The 15,870-nt window shown below is 34.9% G+C and overlaps 1 protein-coding gene across 7 annotated transcripts in view; it reads left to right on the top strand.

The window, feature by feature from the left end:
* The window catches only part of NRIP1 (nuclear receptor interacting protein 1), a 117,026-nt gene that overhangs the window by 36,112 nt on the left and 65,044 nt on the right, over positions 1-15,870 (top strand). For 4 of the 7 annotated variants that reach the window (XR_009502953.1, XR_009502954.1, XM_059921377.1 and 1 more), the window contains one exon: positions 8,485-8,608. The exons of the other annotated variants lie outside the window; for them this stretch is intronic. The gene's annotated coding sequence lies outside the window, so the exon portion shown is untranslated. The remainder of the gene's footprint in view (positions 1-8,484; positions 8,609-15,870) is intronic. 7 annotated transcript variants of the gene reach the window in all.

Here is a 15,870-nt window from a genome sequence, read left to right as displayed (position 1 = left end):
TGGCTGCAAAATAGCATCTTATTATGGTCTTAATTTGCTTTTCTCTGATTGCTGATGAAGTTGAACATCTTTTCATGTGATACTCAACATTGGTATTTTTCTTACACAAAATGCTTGTTCATGTCTTTTGTCCATTAATGTACTTAAGATCGTGCATTAAATGCAGTTATTTTAAAAAAAAATTTAAATTTTAAAATAACACACTTACAGAGAAGTTGCAAGTACAGTAAAGATACATTTTTTTCCCTGAAGATTTGATTTGATGCTCCATCACCCCTAAATAAATGAGTGTATATGTCCTACAAACAAGAACATTTTCCTAAAAACCACAATAAAAACCATTAAAATCAGGAAATTAACGCTGATGCATTACTACCATCTAATCCTCAGGTCTCATTCACTTTTCAAAAGTCGTCCCAATAATGTCCTTTATAGTAAAAGGTTCCAATTTAGAATCACGTCTTGCATTTTACTTGTCACATCTCTTTAGTCTTTTTTTCAATCTGAAACCATTCTTCAGCCTTTGTTTGACTTTCAAGACCTTGGCACTTTTGAAGACTATGTAGGCCAGTTATTTCATAGAATGTCTCTTCCTTTAGGTTTGTCTGTTGTTGCCTTATGATTAGATGTAGGTTATGAATATTTGGCAGGAATATCACAGATGTTACACCGTGTCTTGTCTTCTCATCTTGTAAGGTGGCACCTGGTTTCATTTTGACCTGTTACTGTTGAAGTTCACTTGGATTACTTGATGCAGAGGATGTTGGCCAGGTTTCTCTACTGTGAAATTACTCATTTTTCCTCTGTAATTAGTAATTATTTTGTGTGAAGGTGCTTTGAAACTGTAAATATCCCCTTCCTGGTCAGACTCTCATTTAATTAATTAATTTATTTGTATCACTGTGATTACATGCTTCTGTGTGTTATTCGATGAGCTATAATGCATTACTATTGCTACTTATTTTGCTGCTCATCTTACCCTGAGTTAGCCGGTGGGATGCCCTTCAAGTTGGCTTCTGTGTCCTTTTGACATGTCATTCCTCGACCATATTGCTACCTCCAATTTCATTCCCATATTATAGAGTTAAACCACATTTTTTCCCTTTTTTGTACCTCCTCTCTAACAGTGGGAAACTTGCCTATTGTTATCCTAAATTTACTTACTTATTTGATCAGTCTCCCTGTCTGTGGTCGATCTGCCGTTTCCGTTGAGCCTCCACCACCCCACAGTTCTATTTGAGCTTCAAAGCCACTTATGTGGAAGCCCTCCTCACCCCACTTGGATTCCTACATTGCACAGCATGGTGCATCGTGCATCTTTTTATGGGCACCCTGGTCAGGCGTTGACACCCATCTTTGGACCACTGCCGTGCAGGATTCTGCCCACCCTAAACCACCCTTCCACATTGTCCCCTCCCTCCACCATGGACACCTGCCTCATCCTGCTTGGGCTCTGACTCCCCTTATTAGGGATGCCCCTTTGCATTTTTAATTAAAATGTTATACCACACACACACACACACACACACACATATATTCTGGATACCAAAATCTTTCTTGGCAACGTGCTTTGTGGTATTGTAGTTTATCTTTTCTCTTTTCTTTGTTGTATTTGTTGATGAATGGAAGTTTTTAAGTATGATGCAGTTGAAGTTATTAATCATATGCTTTATAGTTAACCCTTTCTATGTCCTAAGAAAACCTTCGCTACGCTGAGTTCATAAAGATATCTCTTATATTTTGTTTTAAAAATGTTAGAGACTTGATTTCTCTCCTTAAAACTTGAATTCCTCTGGAATTTATTTTTTATATATTATATAGCAGAGATCCAATTCCTTTTTCTCCCCCCAAATGAATAACCAGTTGTTTCACTACTATTGAATGATTCCTCCTTACTTCAGTGGTCTGCAATGCAACTTTTATTAAATATCATTTTCCTTATGTGTGAAGGTCTGTTTCTTCTCCAGTGGTCAGTTTGTCTCTTGTCCAGGAGCACACTAACTTAATGTGTAAAGCTTTAAAATAAGTCTCCACCTAGGTAGAGCACATTCTGTACAGTATGCTTTTTCTTGTTGGATGGCTTGTCTCTTATGGGCTTTTGCTGTCCCATTGTAAATTTTAGAATCATCTTATAAAACCTTTGGATTTTGATTGGCATTGCATTCAATGTATTGGTTCAGTTTGAGGAGAGTTATCATGTTATAGTATTAGTCTTTCTATCAGGAACATGGTATGTCATCCCATTTATTTAGGTTGTATTTAATAATGTCTTCCAATATTTTCTCCGTATAGAATTTGCAATATTTACAAGTTACTTCTGTTCTTTAGATACATTTTCTTGTTGGATATTTTTTAAATGTTATTTTCTGTTTGTTACTGGTGTGTAAAAACACAGTTGATTTTTTTATGTGATTTATATTTAGTTACAATTAGTTGAATACTAAAACCTGTTCAGATTAAATGTCAGACATGCTCAAAAGCAAGTAAGTCAGATTAGAAGTCCAGGTTTCTACTCTGAAGTTACTTTTGATGTTTTAATAATTACTAGCTAATCATCTTTGGTTTTTTTACAGCTTTATTGAGATAATTTACATACCATAAAATTTACCCATTTAAAGTGTTCTTTATAGCCACACGGGTGTGCAGCCAACACCACTATTGAATTTTTGAACACTTTCATGAACCTAAAAGGCACCGCATACCCATTGGCAGTCACTCCTATCCTCCTCCATCTTCAGCACTAGGTGATTACTAATCTACTTCCTGTCTCTGAATTTGCCCATTCTGGATATTTCACATAGATGGAATCATATAATACATGTTTTTTTGTGACTGGCTTCTTTCACTAAGCATAATAATTTGCAAGATTCATCTATATTGTAGCATATATCAGTAGTTCATTCCTTTTTATGGCTGAATAATATTCCATTGTAGTGAATATTATCACATTTTGTTATTCATTGGTTGATAGACACATAGGTTGCGTCTAATTTCTGGCTGTTTTGAATAATGTTGTTGTAAGCATGCATATATAGGTTTCTGTGTGGACATAAGTTTTCCCTTCTGTTTATACCTAGGAGTAAGAATTCTGGGTTATATAGTAACTCTATGTTTAACTTTTTAAGGAGCTGCCAAACTTTTCCAAAGAGGCTGTGCTATTTTATTTTATGTCTCATCAGCAATGTGTGAAGGTTTCAGTTTCTCCCTATCCTCCCTAACCTTTGAATTATTCAGTCTTTTAAAAAAATATGTATCTATTCTAGTGGGTGTATAATGAAATCTCGTAGTTTTATTTGCATTTCTCTAATAGGTCATGATGATGAGCATCTTTCTGTGTATTTACTAAATATTCATGTATCTTTGGTGAAGTCTTCAAATCTTTAGCCTGTTTTTTAAAATTGATTTATCATCTTATTCTTGAGGGCTAAGGCTTTTACTATACTGGATACCATTTCTTTATCATGTATACATGATAAAGAATATATATAGAAAATATTTGCAAATATTTTCTCCCATTATGGGGCTTGTCTTTTATCTAAATTGTGTCTTTTGGAGAATTTGATGAAGTCCATTTTTTTAATGGATTGAGCTTTTATTGTCATATTTAGGAAATCTTTCCCTGACCTAAGGTCACGAGATTTTTTTTTTCCCTTAGGCTTTCTTCTAGAAGTTTTGTAGTTTTAGTTCTTACAGTTTGAGCTATGATCTATTTTGGGTTACTATTTTTGTATGTTGTGAGATAAATGTTTATACTTACTTATCAGTTTATTTTTACATGTGAATATCCAGCTGTTCCTGCCATTTATTAAAAAGACTTTTTTCCCCATTGAATTGCCATAGCACATTTGTTGAAAATCAAATGACCATGAATGTGAGAATTTATTCTGGGCTATCTATTCTGTTTCATTATCCAAATGTCTATCTCTATGCCAGTATCACACTGTGTTGGTTATTAGAGCTTTATGTAAGTTCTGAAATTAGGTAAAGTCCTTCAACTTTAATCTGCCTTTTCAATATCGTTTGGATATTTTAGGTTCTTTAGATGATCATATATATTTTAGGATCAATTTCTACAAAAAACAGCATGATGGGATTTTGATAGATCAGTTTGGGGAGAATTGCCGTCTTAACAATACTGAGTCTTCCAATCCATGAACTTGGAATGGATCTTTGTTTATTTAGACCTTTAATGTCTCTTAACAGTGTTTTGGATTTTAAGTGTATGGCTTTTGCATTTTTAAATTAAATTTATTCGTAAGTCTTTTATTTTTTGCTACTATTGTGAGTGAGGGGAATTTTTAAAATTTCATTTTTAGATTGTTTGTTGCTAGTATATAAAAATGCAATTAATTTTTATACATGGATCTTGTATCCTACAATCTTTCAAAACTTTCTTAATTTTAATAGCTTTTTGTGTTTGTTTGTTTTGTTTTGTTTGCTTCCTTAGGATAATCTACGTACAGGATCATGTTGCCTGCAAATAAAGAGTTTTTTATCTTTTTCTTTTCCAATCTGTATGTCTTTATGTTTCTTGCCTGATTGCACTGAGTAGAATCTCTGGTACAGTGTTGAATAGTAGTGGCTAGAGCCGGTCATCCTTGCCTTTTCCCTAGTGTTAGAGGGGGAAAGCATTCAGTCTTTCACCAGTAAGTATGCTATCAGTTTTAGGCATGTGTACCAGAAAGGAAAGGTTATTTCACTTTGAAACAATCAACTAATGTAATATACCTTATCAAAAGAATGTAGGACAAAACTGCATGATTATCTCAATAGACACAGACAAAAAAGAAATGAAGGAAACAGAAAACAAAATAATGAGTTTAAACAAAATAAGAGAGAGAGAGAGAAGAAGCTACTTTGTATAAAATGGTGAGGAGAAGCTCCTGTGAGGAGATGAGGAAAAGCTGGTATCTAAAAAACCTGGAGGCCTTAGTCACACAAAGAATAAAGTGAAGAGTAAGTAGTTCAGCACTAGGGATTGCACTTGTCCTGTTCACTTTGTAATTCCAATACCTAGCACAGTGCCTTGCCCCTATAATTTGTTCTAATATCAAATATATAGTTTAGTATCTTGCTTTCTTGGCAGTCATATTCTGATCATTGTATCATGTCATGAAATATTCTTTGGAAACATATCTTTTAATGATTATATAATACTCCACAATATAATTGTAAGAAAGTTATTTGAATGTTTTATTATTCATAGACATGCTTCCTTCCTACATGATTTACAACACATTGGGTATATTTCATTGATTTGGATTTAAGGCTAATTTTTCCATTTCCTAATAATCTATGATAGTGGTTTATTTTATATTATCTTTTGCTAATTTTTATTTAAGTATTCTTCTAATTTATCCTTCCTGTGGTCATATCTTTAGCTCAAAAGGGTTATAATAATGCTTTAATAGAGACCAACCATTAAAACAATTCTAGAATGTGGCAGAGTATCAGAAATAAACTGTGGGCACTGAATATTTTTCCCTCTCTACATGGAAAACTGTAGACTCGTGAACTTTATGTACTATTACCAGGTGTTTTGCACTACCCAAATTGAGACTATGGTAAGTGAGTAGTACTAGAAAAAAGTCAGGAATTACGTTCCAGAGAACTGCCAAGGCCCTGTCTTGTTTTCAAGTAAAATATACCAGAGTGTGAATTCCACTTTCAGTTCTTACTAGTTTTGTGGTTTGGGGTAACTTAAGCTCAGTTTCCTCATCTATAAAATGAGGGTTATAATCATCATCTCATAGGGTTGTATATAAAGGGTTTAGTGCAGTGTCTGTTAATAGTAACTGCCCAGTATATGAGAGCGGTCATTACCTTTTGTTTAGGTTTCTCACAGTCCCGGGAGTGCTGGTAAGAGTGGTAGCAGGAAGGGTTCCTTATGCTTCAAGGCCTTGTCCGCAGATACCAGCCAGCTCCTCTGAAGATATTTACTTTTACTCTTGTCAGGAATTGGTCATTTTTTTTGGTGAATATGCCTGTTTAGAGACTATTTCTTGTCTGCTCATGTGCCAAAAGTAACAGCCCAAAAGGTGGTATTTTTTTTTTTAATTACATTTTGCAACTTTTTTTTTAAAATTAATTAATTAATTTATTTATTTTTGGCTGTGTTGGGTCTTCGTTCCTGTGCGAGGGCTTTCTCTAGTTGCGGCGAGCGGGGGCCGCTCTTCATCGCGGTGCGCGGGCCTCTCACTATCGCGGCCTCTCTTGTTGCGGAGCACAAGCTCCAGACGCGCAGGCTCAGTAGTTGTGGCTCACGGGCCCAGTTGCTCCGCGGCATGTGGGATCTTCCCAGACCAGGGCTCGAACCCGTGTCCCCTGCATTGGCAGGCAGATTCTCAACCACTGCGCCACCAGGGAAGCCCCAAAAGGTGGTATTTTAAAGTAAATTAAGTTAGACCTTTTGACATCAACTTGTAGGTTACTCCTCCCAGCATCCATAAATATAGTTATGGTTACTTTCTTTTCCAACTTGAAAACAAAAGGTAATACATGTTTTTTTCAAGAAAGAAAGAAATGTGACTAAAAATTGAACAATTATAACATTGACAAGGGGCAAGATGGGATTGTCTTGGGTATAGCTTCTGAGGTTGGGGACTGGGAATTTAGGACATTTCCAAGGCCCCTGGCACATTCTAATAGAAATACTAAATTGATTGTAAATATGGTTATTTTTAAGTTCACGGGTAAAGTACTGCCTTGTAGTTATAGATTATCGGAAGTGATTTTTCCCTACTCTCTCAGAAGTCCTATCAGAATTTATAGTCAAGGCTCAGTTTGAGTCCAGGATCTATAATTTGGGGCATGACACTTAATCAGTCCTACACACTGTTTGTTTCTCCTCCATAAAATGGGGTAATGCCTTCTCTGCTTGTTTCACTGAGTTATGAAGATTCAGTGAGGTCATGTCCAGGAAAGTGCTTTGTAACTGGTAAAGCATGTAGCTTACTAATTGTGACTCCATTTCATCCTGTCAGACCTGCCCTTTTCTCACTATTGTTTGGTAGGTCGCTGGTGAGGGTGACATGATAACCCAGAAATCTGTAATGTGCACTACATCCTAGGAGTGTTGTTTTATACATATACTAGGGAGTGGACAGTGGTAGGCTGTTGCTGTTTTCATCCTTTAATTTGTTTTATTTATTACAAAAGTAATACACATTTATTGTAAAGAAACTAGAAAATATAAATCAGGAAAAAGGAAAAGAAAAAATCAGTTCTGCAAAAATAATTACTATATCTATTTTTGTATAATTTTAAAACAAAAATTCAGTTATGCTGAACATAATGTCGTTTCCTGTTTTTATCACGTAATATATAATATAGTATATTATTCCATGAAACTTAATTACCTTATATAACATTTTAATGGTTATGTAGTACATAATGATATGCTTATAGCTAGATATTTGTACATATCCTCTATTTTTTTTTTTTTTCCCAATTAGGATAAATCCTATACTTGGAATTGCTACATCAAGGGGTATACAACATTTTAAGAAATATGATTTCTTTTCGCTTCATTGAGATGTAATTGACATATAATAAACTGCACATATTTAAGGCATACAGCTTGATAACTTTTGACATGTGTGTACGCCCATGAAATCAGCACCACAATTAAGATAATACTCTTTTGTAATCCCTTCTTCTTGTACCTTTCCACCCTGCTATCCCCAGGCAACCACTGATCTGTTTACTCTCCCTGTAGATTAATTTGCATTTATTACATTTTTATGCAAATGGAGTCACACTATGTATTCCTTTTTGTCTGGGTTCTTGCACTCAGCATAATTGTTTTGAAGTTCATCCATGTTGTTGTTTATATCAATAGTATATCCTTTTTTGTTGCTGAATAGTAAATATTCCATTGTATGGATATACCATAATTCATTCACCTGTTGATGGGTATTTGAGTTGTTTCCAGTTTTTGGCTATTAAAAATAAAACTGCTTTGGACATTGGTGTACAAGTCTTTCTGTGGACATAAAACATTTGATATTTATTACCAAATTTTGTGCTGGGAAGGTTACATAGGTAGTATTCTGAAACAGACAAAACTTAATAGGAAAGAAACTAGCTATTTTTTTTCTTCCTTTTTAAAAAAAATTTGGAAATATATCCTTGGGAGGATTTAGAATTTTTACATGTAACTTAATTGAATTAGTTTGATAGAAATTTGAAATTAACAAAGGTTAATAAGTGCATCCTAGCAACTATAAACCTTTTTCACAGTTTGTTTTCTTGAAGCATCTACTTTTATCAAGTAAATGTATTATCTAGAAACCAAAAACCTTTTGCTTTCCTTTAGTGATCAATTTATATTTCATTAACAGTCCATATTTCTCTGTCAAGTGACTCTTTCTGTATTGAACTTGAACAAGAAAAGATACTGAGAAGAGTTTACAGAACTTCACAAAAGATATTCCAGAATCTGGTCTGGAATTGATGCCAAACTATCTTTTTCCTCTTCTTAAGATACACACTAGATTGAAGGAGGAGTGGGGAATCTGAAGACTCCAAATGGCATCAGAGCTACTTTTCAACAGCCTTCTCAGTTTCCTTTCTCAGAAAGCAGAGACTCAATCCTTGGAGACAGACGGTGAGAATATTTTTCCTGAGAGTTCTTAAGGCTTAATCATCGTGACTTTAATATATTTCAGACAGTCCTTTCTTAGTTATCAATTAGCTTATAATCACCAGATTTGTATTTTGTGCTTTATCTGTGCAAATTACTTCATTAGGCACTGTTTTTTGTTTGTTTTTTTAAGTGAATAGGATACAATCTCATAGCTAAGGAACTTACAGGGAAAGAATAAATATAGATAGGTAAATAAAATCAAACAGTAGAAAGAGGTTAAATGCCATAAGAAAAACACAAGCAATATTCTTGAGAATTCACAGGAGTAGATTACTTCTGGAGAGAGGGATTGAGATGTTTGAAAGAATAGTCTTTATGTTGATGATGCTTAATTTGTTTTTACCAAAAACAAGGGAAAATGGATAGTTAATAGAAAACTGAAAATAGCAATCTGATTTCAGATAAAAAAAGTTAATTATTGTTTGGAGGAAAAATAGAAGTATATTTGGTTATTGTGGGCTTATTATAGTATAAGTCAGTGATTACTTTTTGAATTATATAAAATGGTTACCTCTTATAAGGCAAATGATACTATATCAGCATTTCTGAGAAATGATTTAAAAATCTGATTAAATTGTCATAAGTAGGTGGGCAGTGCAACAGAAAGAGATGAGTGAGTGGCTAATTCTACTTGGATTAACTTGCTTGTTTTCTAGTATAGCTACAGCCTAAATGAATTTGTCATGTCTTAAGCTCTTGGACCTTATGCTGCTTATGCGTGGGCAGAAGAACTACAAGTAAACTGGGAAAAGGCACGGTGATTGATTATTGCGCTCATAATTAGTTGTTTGGAAGAGAGATAGCAGATAGACTATCCTAAATTCATGGTGTTTTAATGGGCCATGATGTTTCAAAAGGGGGGTGGCAACTTTGAACCAGATTTGTCCTCTACCTGTAAGCATAATATGGTTGGCACAGTGATAATACTAACTCCTTTTCCTTCACTGTTATGATTATGTTCAGAAAATCTAGTGATGAAGTTTTTATTTTAATCATTCTACTTCTCTTTTATTTTAATTACTCTGCTTATTCTTTCTTGTAATTTCAGCAAGGAAATCTTAAAAACATTATACTTATTAAATAAAAATGCTATAAAATTACTAGTAATTATTGGTTGCTAGTCATTTTCACATAATCACATATTATTTTTTCCTCTAAATTGAGATTTTAAATCTACCTAACTTTTATTTATAAATATTAAAAGTTCTTTCATTCAGGTATAATTATGTGGTAATGTCTGATAGTCTGAAATCTGCTTTTATATTTGTTGAAACATAGTTGATATTGAACCCCAATTGTCAACTTTTAATTCTGTTAAAATGAAAATTATAATTATGCATATTCTTGTGACCAGCAAGATATAATTATATCTTGTTTGTTGTTCTTAATTTTCATCACCCTTGTTTTGTGGTAAGCACCAACCACTTTTGACAGTTGGTAAATAAATTGTAGATAGCCAGATGGTAAATATACATAGCCAACAAATTGTCCTTGAAAAATGATCAAATCTAGATCTTTCTTCCAGATAGAAGATGGATTATTTAGAATACACAATGAACAACTTTGAAAGCAATTAAAGTTGAATTATTAGTGATTATCTATATCATTTACATATATTTTTAAACCTTTCAAGATTTTAAAAGTGAATATGTTAAGTGTGTTTTTTCTAAAGTGTGTTTTATTAAACAGTTTTTCCTTTTGAATGAGGAACCCATGGTCAAATAAGTTTGGGAGATGTTGCATCATAGTATATAATATCTGTTCACTAGGACTTACATTAGCCAGTGGACTGTCAGTCTCCAAAAGGAGTATCTGGTCCTTTTGGACAGAGATACTGTCCTTCAGATACAGAGTCCTGTAGTCTGTCTTATAGCTAGTATACGACAGAGTACAGTTGAAGACTCTGGACTAATATATTTCATAAGGTTTTACTATAGTTTGTCTGTCATACAGCTCCACTTTGAAACCAGTCATGTTATATTTTTAAGTATAGTAATGTCCTGAATGAGAGGCCAAAGAGTACAATTAGGAAAAAAGGAAAAGGATTTGATTAATTGAATATTGCAAACCATATGAAACATGAAGTATTTATAAAGCTTCTTAGTATCTTAGACCAAGATTTCCCTTACACACTTGATAGCTCCCCCTTTTGAAAGAAGTAGTCATCCCATATAAGTCACAAAATAAAATCACCCTTTATTTTACTTTAGAGGATTCCATGTGCTTTCTGTGCTCTGTTCATCTCAGTGTGTAACATTTATTAGCTAATTTTGATAAATACTGATAATACAAAAGTTAATATCTTGGGTAGAATTAGGTAATTGACCATAAATCAGTTTAGTTTAATAAAACACTTGAATATACTCATTTTCTTACTAAGTGGAGTTTTTTTTGTTATAGCTCATGATTTCTCACTGAGAAGAGTGCTTTTTTGTACATTTTTTCCCTAGTTCAGTTAAATTGTTGATGACTGTTTCAACAGATGTCTTAAGTGTTAAAACTTTTATGTCATATGTAGTATCTATATGAAGAGATGAAAATGTGGGCTGGTGAGTTAGCTGGTGAGTTCTAACAGATTGGGTTACCAGGTTGGAAGTGAGGCTGATTGTCAACATGGAAAGTCTTCCCCAAACTTTATATAACACTCCTCAAAGTAAGGTTTTTAATTTAAGAAATAATACTTTAAAAAAAGTATTTAAACTTCTATACAAAGTTTTCAGTGAGGACATGGTACTGGTGAAAGCAAGATCAGTCCAGAATCTGGGTGAGTCACTGGGGTTGGGGTTGATTGCCGTAAACTAACTTGGCTATCTCGCCGATGTTTCCCTGGTTTCGTGGACAACCTGGGCAAGAAAATTTGGATGTTCAGCTCAAGTGAAGCGTCGTTAGTTTCCGACATAGCTTCCACCCACTCTTTAGTTTCCTTTCCCATGACCAGCATCTTGGTTCAGCGTTCTTTTCTCATCTGCAGCTCTTATGCTGCTAAGCCTCCGTACCGATGTCCTGGCTCCAGTGTCTCACAGGTGCTAGATCTTCCCCAGACTCCAGTTTGCTGTGTTACTCCTTTGATCAAAATAGTTCAACGATCCCAGTAGCATAATGACCATAGAAAAGTAACAGACCTTCTTTAATCAATCCTAATTTACCATTACAATGGGAAACATTCATATAATTAACATTTTTCTGAATTTGATGTCTTTGAAGAATTGATTTTCCATAAGTCTTTTACTTAATACCTTAATTGACATAACTAACATTATTTTGGGAGGAAGATTCCCACTATACCAAGCCTCTGGGTCAACTAAGGTTTTTTTCCCTCTCCCATGAAAGGTTTCAAATGAAGTAGTTAAAATAATTTTAAAATGTGTTGATTAAAGTGTCAATTCACTTTCTCTTCTTATACAGACCGTAGTCTTTTTTTACTTAAATTAACCGTGTTGAACCCGATAATTTTCCTTGATTCTCTGGTACATTTGCCCTTCAACCATGTGGCCTGTGCTTTGCACATCTGAAATTGGTGTGATTCTAACAGTAGAGCTTATTATGCACTTTATTTAGATAATTTAGAATCTCCCCATTCTAGATTGGAGATCTACTCGTAATTTTCAAACCCAATGTATTTTCTTTTTTGCATTTACTTATAGAGAGATTGTTGATAGTACAATCTATGCAAGCTTCTAGCTTGAAGCTTTTATCTCCCGCGATCGCGACTCCTCATTTCCTGCCATCTTGCAGCCTGTCCGCTAAGCTTCTCGAAATATTTGTGGTGATGGGCGAGTTTTTGTTTTGTTGTTTTCACTTCATTATTTTAGTAAATCACTTTTATTGTGTTTTTAAAAAGCTTCTATCTATGGCAGATTGGAAATTAAGAAACAAACATACAAATTATACATCCAAATCTTTCATCATTAAATTCAAAAGACATCAAATTACTTTGTCATATTGTATAAAAGATTCTAATTCCTTGTAATTTTTGTTCTTTAAGTGGATTACCTAAAGTTTCTAGAACATACTGTGTCCTGCTGTGCTTCCCTGCTGGGACTGATGCTCCTCCCACTGCCTAAAGGATGCTTTTCGCTTCTTTTCAAATTGGCAAAGCCTCACCTTTGTTAGAGCCAATTCACATGCCACCTCTGTGGAGTGCCTTCACTAAAAAGAGTGTTGCCTGCCTTCTCACCCCATCTTCTTCCCAAGAATTTGCCCTTCCATGCTTTTTTTCCACTTTGTTCATGCCTTCTCTTATAGTAGTATCTCATTATGTCACTGATTATATTTTTGCCTGACAAGATTGGGTCCACAAAAGGCTAGTTTATCACTTAATTATCCTTCTGTCCTTAGCTCTCAACACACAGCAGCTTCTTTATAAATATCTGTGGAGTTGTTACTTCGTGTAAATTCAGAGTAGCAGTGACTATGGAAAGATGGGAGATATTTCATATCCCCTGTAGGCTTTTTAAAAGGTCATGCGTTTCTTTTCCCACCAGAGTTTTGGAAGCATTTCTGCACAGAGAACAATGTTTATCTGTCATAGTTATAATGTAAATTCTTGAGAATTAGGAAGTAGAGGTTTCATTTGAAGAGTAAAACCAAGATTGTACTTCTCAAGAAGCACTTCTTTACTTTTGCAGACCAGCAGCAGTTCTCAAACTTCTTGTCTCAGGACCCTTTCATACTCTTAAAATATTGAGAACCCCAGAGTTTTTGTTTATGAGGGTCATATCAGCCGATATTTACCATATTAGAAATTTAAACTGAGAAAAATTTTAAAACACAGAAGTACACAAGGATGCACTCCAGTAGCCATCAACACAGTGCCATACATCCTGTAGCCCCAGACAACTCCACTGTACACTTATGAGAGAAAGAGACAAGAAAGCAGATAACAGTTTAGTGTTATGAAAATAGTATTGACCTCACGTTCCTCCTGAATGGATCATGGGTACCCTTGGAGTCCCTGGACCACACTTTGAGAACTGCTGCTTTACAGGAATTCACTTTAATTGCCAACAGAATGTTCTGTATTTTTATTTCAATAATGTTTTAGCCTAGCTTTTGTGTTTGTGGGTTAGTATTAATAAATTGCCTATTTTTTTTTTTAAATGTCTGCATGGTCTATCATGTTACCCACTCTTCTATTCATGTCTAGACATAGAATGTGCTGGAACCTATTACCAGTGTTGGCTTGGCAGCTGTAAGAAGGAGATGCTTACTCAAGGAGAAGTCATATTATTTGTGGATACTCAGTAAGATCATTCCTTGTTATGCCCTGTCAGTACCCTGGCTTTTTTTTTTTTTTAATTTATTTATTTTTCTAACATCTTTATTGGAGTATAATTGCTTTACAATGTTGCGTTAGTTTCTGCTGTATAACAAAGTGAATCAGCTATACATATGCATACGTATATCCCCATATCCCCTCCTTCTTGCGTCTCGCTCCCACCCTCCCTATCCCAACCCTCTAGGTGGTCACAAAGCACTGAGCTGATCTCCCTGTGCTATGCGGCTGCTTCCCACTAGCTATCTGTTTTACATTTGGTAGTGTATATATGTCCATGCCACTCTCTCACTTCGTCCCAGCTTACCCTTCCCCCTCCCAGTGTCCTCAAGTCCATTCTCTACGTCTATGTCTTTATTCCTATCCTGCCCCTAGGTTCATGAGAACCATTTTTTTTTTAGATTCCATCTATATGTGTTAGCATACAGTATTTGTTTTTCTCTTTCTGACTTGCTTCACTCTGTATGACAGACTCTAGGCCCATCCACCTCACTGCAAATAATTCAATTTCGTTTCTTTTTATGCCTGAGTAATATTCCATTGTATATATGTGCCACATCTTGTTTATCCATTCATCTGTCGATGGGCACTTAGGTTGCTTCCATGTCCTGGTTATTGTAAATAGTGCTGCAGTGAACATTGTGAGTACCATGGCTTTTAAGTGCTAACCCTTTTTATGACTTATGAACCTCCAAATACTACTTCTGTGATGATTCTCCTTACTCCAGAGGGTTTGGAGATTTGGTCATTTTCTTAATTATTTCACCAAGTAAAGTTTATATCTTTTTCGGGGGAGTGAGAAGTCTTCCCTTCGAAATCTTTTCTTCTGCTCTCCTTTGTTTGACCTTCTGCTCCATTTGCCTCAGCCTGATGATCCCTGAGGCTGGCTCTCCTTTTCTGAAAGTTCTGTCTGCTTTCTGGTAGATAGTTACTTGGCCCTAGTGACTACTGTTCTTTTTTACTCCCTACCCTCTTACCTTGGCTGATACTCTGTTAAATTCTTTCTGAGTTCTTAGCAGGACAGTTAGTCTCTTACACTATTTGATGACTCTCTTCAAATTAAAAGGGTACTTACTGGGTCTTCCCCGGAGAGTTTTGGGAATGCATTGTGTGTACCTGTCAGCTGCATGGGAACACCAAGATGGCTGCTCATTCAGACTCTTGTTAATTCACTGACAGTTCAATATTCTGTTTACTCATCATCTTTTTATTGTGTGGTGTCATGGTGTGAGCTGTAATTTGGGGATTTATCATTATGAGTGATAAACTAGAAGCACAAAGCTGATAGAATGTTGGGAACTTTTTATTTTTTAATTCTGTGTCCTAAACATAGTAGGCAGTCAGTAAATGTTTGCTAAGTTAATTTTATTTTCATTAGTGTTGATGAAACTCTGAGCTCCAACGACGACCTTATGGTTTAAGCCAGGCCTCTCTCTCTTATAGCCAAGGGAGCTATGCCATCACACTGTTCTGAAAAAGTACATGTCACTGCCTTCTAAGCAAAATCCTTACCCGATACTTAATGAAGATTGCTATTTGAAATACACAAAATTCAAATCTCCAACAGAATTCTGATTCTGACTGTTTGTTGAATACCTCCTCAAGAGTTCTTAGTTTTCTTGAAAATTCATATGTCATGTTACTACAGTGTTTTACAAACCTGGGCTTGAGTCACCATAATTTTCTTCTTCTTTTTTTGATTTAATGAACGTGCTATGAAAAATACCCTATTTTATAACACTATTTATGTTATATAAATTGCTTTCTAAATATTTAAACCAGGCTTCATTGTTTTTCAGAGTTGTCTTTTTCTTCAACTCTCCTTCCCCTGCCTTATTTTGACTGTGTTTTCTTCTCTGTACTAATTTGCTTCAATTACTTTTCCCCTCTAAGCCATCAACAACTCTACAGCTTCTGTTTTTGTTTTTGTCTTTTAACATGCACTTAG

The sequence above is a fragment of the Balaenoptera ricei genome, chromosome 4 (assembly GCF_028023285.1).
Source record: "Balaenoptera ricei isolate mBalRic1 chromosome 4, mBalRic1.hap2, whole genome shotgun sequence".
In the NCBI taxonomy this organism is placed as follows: domain Eukaryota; kingdom Metazoa; phylum Chordata; class Mammalia; order Artiodactyla; family Balaenopteridae; genus Balaenoptera; species Balaenoptera ricei.
The sequence above is the reverse complement of the archived record's forward strand: the minus strand, read 5'-3'. Positions and strand labels throughout refer to the sequence as shown.